The 6,483-nt window shown below is 38.9% G+C and overlaps 1 long non-coding RNA gene across 1 annotated transcript in view; it reads left to right on the top strand.

Annotated features, from left to right (window-relative positions):
- LOC112469268 overlaps window positions 1–6,483 on the top strand; it is a 76,701-nt gene that overhangs the window by 17,009 nt on the left and 53,209 nt on the right. The window contains exon 2 of the long non-coding RNA XR_003042598.1: window positions 1,523–1,673. This is a non-coding gene — a long non-coding RNA (uncharacterized LOC112469268). The remainder of the gene's footprint in view (window positions 1–1,522; window positions 1,674–6,483) is intronic.

Below are 6,483 nucleotides of genomic sequence, written 5' to 3'. Positions count from 1 at the left end.
ATTTATAGATAATGTAAATTGTGTGTGTGTGTGTGTGTGTGTGTGTGTGAGAGAGAGAGAGAGAGAGAGAGAGAGAGAGAGAGAGAGAGAGAGAGATAAGAGAGAGCGCAAGCATGATCTAGGCTGTTGGCCTGAGTGACCAAGAAGATGGAGTTGCCTTCTGCTGTGCGAGAGAGCACATGAGGAGCAGTTATGGGGTGCGGGGAAGACCAGAAGCTTGGTTTCGGATATACTAAGTTTGAGTTGCTTACTGGACATACATTTCTTTTATGTATTGAATTCTCCATCCAAATTGAAGAGTAGGTGGTATTTCTTTTTCTAACAGGAACTGAGAGTTTATGTAGCAGTCTGGCAGGAGCTGAAACTGTGGAAGGGTTGGGGTTATGTTTGAGTGTTTTTGTTCAAAAATAGGGAAACAGATTCACATCACACAATCCCATTTTTCTTCAGCAATTAATACAACATTTGACACAGTCTTCAACAGCCAGCCCAGGGATATTAGTGCTCAGTGTGTAGGCTTTTGGATTAAGGTAATTCTGAGGGGAAGCTTAGAATTATAAAACGTATGTGGGCCCTGTTGGGAGAAGTGGTCTGCCATGGGCCCTGACTGTCATTGCAGGCCTTCGCTGAGTGCACAAGGAGCATGTTAGGCTGATCTGTCTCCTGATACAGTTTCTCTAGTTTGTCACACAGGTGATTAATTGGGTCATGGTGGAGGGGGAATGGTTTGTTTGCTGCCCATTTGAGTGTTGGGCCCTTGACCCTGGGTTCCTCTCCCACAAGGCAATCCACTGCATGTGCAGATGTCACCTGGGACCAACCATCATCCCTGTGTTACATGGGACAAGAGGTACTGATGCAAATGTGCTGATGTTGTCAGCTGTGCTGTTAGTAGTAAAGTCTTTTGTCTTTGACCTAGGAGTCTTGCGCCTTCTGCCAGCATCCACAGAACAGTAGAACTTTTTAGAGTATAATTTGCGTAAAATTTCAGAGCCTCCACATTTCTTGACTGGCCTCATCTCTCTCAAAGGGGTTGTCTAAAAGCCCCATTCTGGGATGGAGGAGTAGTTTATGGGACATAAACGGGATCATGTCAGATGCCCAGGCCCAGTGCGGAAGGACTCTGGTTCCTTTCTGAATGAAGTAACTGTTGGGGCAAAATGAAGAAAACTGATTACATGGAGCTGAAGGTCTTAGGCTAACCTTCGATTTGTTTATACTCCTTTACTCACGATGTAGTGGTAAATGTGAGTCCTTTCTACCATCCCTTAGGACTGAGTAAAGGATGGGGACAGGAGGAAAGATCACTTTCAGGGTAAAGGGAGAGGATAATAGCTGTTGAAAACAAAGGAAACCTAAGTCCACTTTTGCTTTGGAATAGACAGGTAGCTAGGCCACAAAAATGCAGAACAGAACCTTTGTTATTTTGCAAAAGGAATACATTTGCATTTATTTTTAAGAAATTTAAGATTGGCTATGCTATTGACTGCTTAACCTTCCCCATTTATATTCATTATTCTAGAGTGTACCTCCCTCCCTTGTGGAACTGATGTTCAGTGAAGGACCAGCCAGCAGACTCCCATGGCAATTGCCGGGGGGTAGGGGAAGCGGAGTAGAAAGACCAAGAAGAGTTCCTGATTGTCTAAGGGAACACTGGAATGAGACATCTTTCTGTAAGTGTCAGCCTTTCAGTATACAGTATTAATTTATTAATGTATTGAATTTATGCAGTATTGCAGATGTAATCTTGTGCACTATGTGCACTGTAACCCTTCTTCCTTCTATTAAAGCTCATCTTTTTGAGTTGGTATCAATGATGAAAAGGAAAGGGAAAACAGAGTGATTGGTGATCGTGTGGAACCACCAACACCAAGGTCACACATATTAATTGATATCGTGACAATAAGTTTGAGCAAGGTATAGTGAGGTTTCATTTTTTGGTGTCCCCCACCCCTAGCTTCTCCAGCCCTTTTGGCTGGCAAAAATCTGTTTTTAGAAGGATGAAGGAGAGAGTGGGAATGGCACACTGCGATAGATGGTACATAAATAAGCTGATGTTAATCTAGGTAGTCCGTACTCATGTCTTTTTTTTCCCCAAGAAAGCAGGAAATACTTGAATCCAGGGCTTCTCTTTGTCTCTGACCTATGCTGCCATCCCAAATAAATAAGAAAATGGAAAGATGGTAACTTTGTTTTATATAATGTGTCAGCTGAATGAAAAAAATCTTTATTTCCTCTCATAAAATAGTCTACCTCATCTCAATTTACAAAATTATTATTTACTCCTTTTATTCATTGTTCTAGGCGTTTAAATAAAAGGATAGGTGTAATGTCTCAGACTAAAATCTAGATCACTGATGTCCAAATTAGATTCTTATTAGATTCCTATCCTCTTTTGCTGTCATGACATACAACAACAACAACAACAACAACAACAACAAAATACATTAATTGCAAACGGTCTTTGAATCAGGTCTCCTGCATTAGAGTTGGTGAGTGAATGGAAGTTTCCATGTCATTTACAAAATGAAGAACACTAATACAAATGCTTATTATTTCTACAGCAGGGATTTTGTGGGTAATCACAATTTGCCTGAATCCAAAGATAGAAAGATAATTACTTTCTTCCCCAGGGAATGGTTTGTTGAGAAAAACACTTTCAGGTTTTTTGTTTTTGGTTTTTTTTTGTGGAGAAGCAACATTACCATAAGGAAGGAAAGAAATAACACTTCAAGTGTTCTCGGAAGCAATGGCTTGAGGATGGAAATATTTGCACTGGGGAGTTTTGAGTAGAGAGACGTTCTTTCAGGTTCTGAGCCTTTTCCGTGAGTTCTAGACCTTCTCCAGGTTCTGGGATTGGGTAACCCAACTGAGCTATTTTTCAGGGAACCTGAACTGCAGAGATTCAGCCCTCATCAACAGAGTTTGAACTGAAGTGTGTTGTCAGTTTAAAATACACACCAGATGTTTGAAGACTTTGCACAAAAAAGATTATAAGTTCTCTCATTAATTTTTACAATGATATAATGTCAAAATTATATTTTGAATATAATGGATTAAATAAAATATATTCTTAAAATTAACTTTACCTGTTTCTTTTTACTTTTAAAAATGTGGCCACTAGAAAGTATTAAATTAAATGTGTTTCTACTGGAAAGCACTGTTCTAGAAATTGGGAACGATGGAATGACCACATGTCAGAAAAGGAGAAGGAAAACAGAGGTAAAAAAAAAGCGTGTTAACTATTGTTCCATCTCTAGGTCTGGAAGGAGTTAGTGAAGAAAAAAAACATTTTCTCTTAGAATTTTAGAGCTGGCAAAGCCATTAGGAATGATCTAGTCTGATATTTCTCAAACGAGAGAACTTAGGGATCTTTGAAAATGATCCATAGACGCAGAGATTTTCTCAGACCTCAGCTTGAGAAGTAATGATGGAATTCAACAAACTTGTTTTGCAGATTAGGAAAGTAAGACTTAGGGAGACTACATGACTTCAGAGCACCCAGCTAGTTGGTGGAGATATATAACTAACTAGACCCTGGGTCCATTCTACCCACTCTACTCTCTGATAAACCATGGAAATTGTGTGCGTGTGTGTGTGTGTTTTATATAACAAGATGTAAATTTCACTCTTATCTCCAAAAACGTTCCAGTATATGTTGAAAAGTAATAGGTGTCTCTCCAGCAAAAGGAATGCATCAGGATAGATTTGAGGCTAGCTAAATAAGTGTCAAGTCCATTTCACTTCCTTTCATTCAACTACTAGGACATTTCCATAGTTCCCTTTTTACCTCAAATATCCCTAAAATCCTCATTTGGGTTTTATATTCTATTTTCTACCACCCTGATGAGACTTTTAAAAAGCTTATTTTGACATCTTCCTCTCTGGATCCACACATAATCTTAGAGGATAATATTTCCTATCCAAAATACTTTCTTCTTCAAAGTCACAAGTTTCCTCTTAAAAATATAAGTTCTCTACCTACCTGCTTCAAGTGTTTTCTTCAGGACCCCTGTTAGTAAAATATGTGTCATGTAGCAACAGCGTCTGTGGCTTCCCTGCAGCTAACACAGCTAACTGAGAGGCCAGCCTCATACTGCACCCTCTGATAAACTCAGAGCTTCCTTCCATAGTAGCACAGTGTTTCTCTAAGAAATGGAACATTCTTGGAACGAGCCAATGCCTTGCCCAGACTTCCGATACTTTTTCTCTTGCTTGGTATAGATGAAATCCTGCAGTGAGTATCTGGCAGCTTCTGCCATAGCATTACCTTGTCTAAAGAAGTTCAGCCTTTTGCTCAAGTTCTTGGCCCCTGCAATTGTGAAATTGGCTTCAATGGTTAAACAAAAAAGTTCTCCACTTTTCCTCTATCTTTGTCCCCTCAGAATGCTTTAGAATTATTAAATATAATTAAAACTGTTGCAGTCTTTAAGACAATCTAAACAACCCACCAGCACTTTCTTTCTATGTCAACTATTAAAAGAAAAGTTAGATCTCAGAATCTTTGTGATTACTTTCCAGAAGAAAGATATTATGAGAACATAGTCTAAGGAATTGACTCATGTCAGATAAGTAAGGATTTCCGTTCACTTATTTGATGACTAACAGCATTCTTCCGGCTATTAAGTATAACAATTTAAAATTATTATATTGTGTAACCAAAAGATGGCAGTACTCACTCTTCCTGTTTTCTGTTTTAGGACAAAACGAAAAGGTCATCTTATTATTTCATTTTCCCTTTACTCACCATGAAATGAAAATAGTGAGTAAAAGTTACATAAGCAAATAAATAAAATATGTCCTGAGCCTCTTTAGTACAACATTAGTAATTTGGTACAGACAGATACTTCTACAGAAAAAGAATATAAGACATTTTATTTTATTTACTTGATTTACTTTCCTAACACTGGATTGTTGCTTCTATTTCTGAACATTTAAAACAGTACCTCCAGAAAACTACCATGTTTCTTCCAAAATGACAGAGAATAGGTAGATCTCATTAATGGTAGTTCATGTCTGTACATGACAAGAGAATATTGAATAAAAACAAAATTCAACAATAGTACTAGTTCATTTCATAGACCTCTAGGCTCAGAAAGACTAGAATTATTTCTAAAGAATTGTTTAGGAAGAACCTTGGGGTGACCTTGATGGTTGAGACATTAACTCAGTAGAGGAAAAGGGGGGATGAGCAAAAACTAGTAAGTCAAAAATGGTAAGGTGGCAAAAATTATGTCAGAAATATTGGGAGTGATGTCAGAAACATGGTGGAGTAAAAGATGTCCTCAGATTTCTCCCCTTGAAACAACAATAAGCTGAACATCTAAAACTCAACAAAAACACACTCAAACTGCACACAAGCACGTCTGAGCATGGGATCTGTGCATAAGAGCTACAATAGGTCAGAACCCTGGGTGTTGGGCAGTAGACTGGGAGAAACAAAGAAGCTGCCTCTAGCAGGGGGAGCTCCCTGCAGGAGGATGGGGAGGGAAGAAAGTGTAGCAAGTTCCCTGAACAGTCCCTGCCTAGGAGAGCTGTGAACTCCATGCAGCCGGCGGCAGTGCCCAGGCAACAGGGCAGAAAGCAGAGAAGTGGGGACGGCAGAGAAGCGAGGATGGCAGAGAAAAAACAGTTGATTTTTACCAGCCACGGATGTAAAACTGAGGCTGAGATGCAACCCGCATCCCCCAACCCAGAGGGCTCCTCTCCCCATATCCTCCGAGACTGAACACTGCCAAGCCCCAGGGGAATCTAAGCAAATGCTAACAAAACTGTCGCTAACGTTGACAGGGACTGAGACTGAGGGTAGAGAGCATGATTAAACATCTATAAGAGAAAAAAAGACATTATTAAGAAAGGATCCAAGAGGCTTAGATGCCACCTACTGGAAACCAAAAGAAAAGTGCCTTCTTTGTAACAGACTAAAGAGAGACCTTTATATAATAAATCTTCTTTCTGGAAAAACAGCAGAATACACTTCCATTAATGCCCAGGCACAGAAATAGTCCATTAAACACTATGAACAAGCAAGGTGACAAGGCATCTCAGAAAGAAAGAGAAAAATCTCCAGAAAATAAGCTTACAGACATAGAAATATGCGACTTAAATGACAGAGAATTCAGAGTGGTACTTCTGAAAAAAATCAGTGAGATACGAAACAATTCATATCAAAAATTTCAAGAATTGAAAAAACAATTAGATGAGAAGAATGAGTTCTTTAGCAAGGAGATTGAAACCCTCAAAAAGAACTGAATAAAACTTCTGGAGATAAAGAATACACTGATAACAACAACAACGACACTGCAAGAGTTGAAAAATGAAATAGCAAGCTTGAGAAATAGAGTCGACCAAATAGAGGAAAGGATCAGTGATATGGAGGACAGAAATCTACAAATAAATTAGAAGGAAGAAGAGAGAAACCAAAGAATGAAAAATAATGAAAGAAATACAAGAACTAGCTGATACCATCAAGAGAGGAAACAT

This window comes from Pteropus alecto, unplaced genomic scaffold, assembly GCF_000325575.1.
Source record: "Pteropus alecto unplaced genomic scaffold, ASM32557v1 scaffold146, whole genome shotgun sequence".
Taxonomy (NCBI): domain Eukaryota; kingdom Metazoa; phylum Chordata; class Mammalia; order Chiroptera; family Pteropodidae; genus Pteropus; species Pteropus alecto.
The sequence above is the reverse complement of the archived record's forward strand: the minus strand, read 5'-3'. Positions and strand labels throughout refer to the sequence as shown.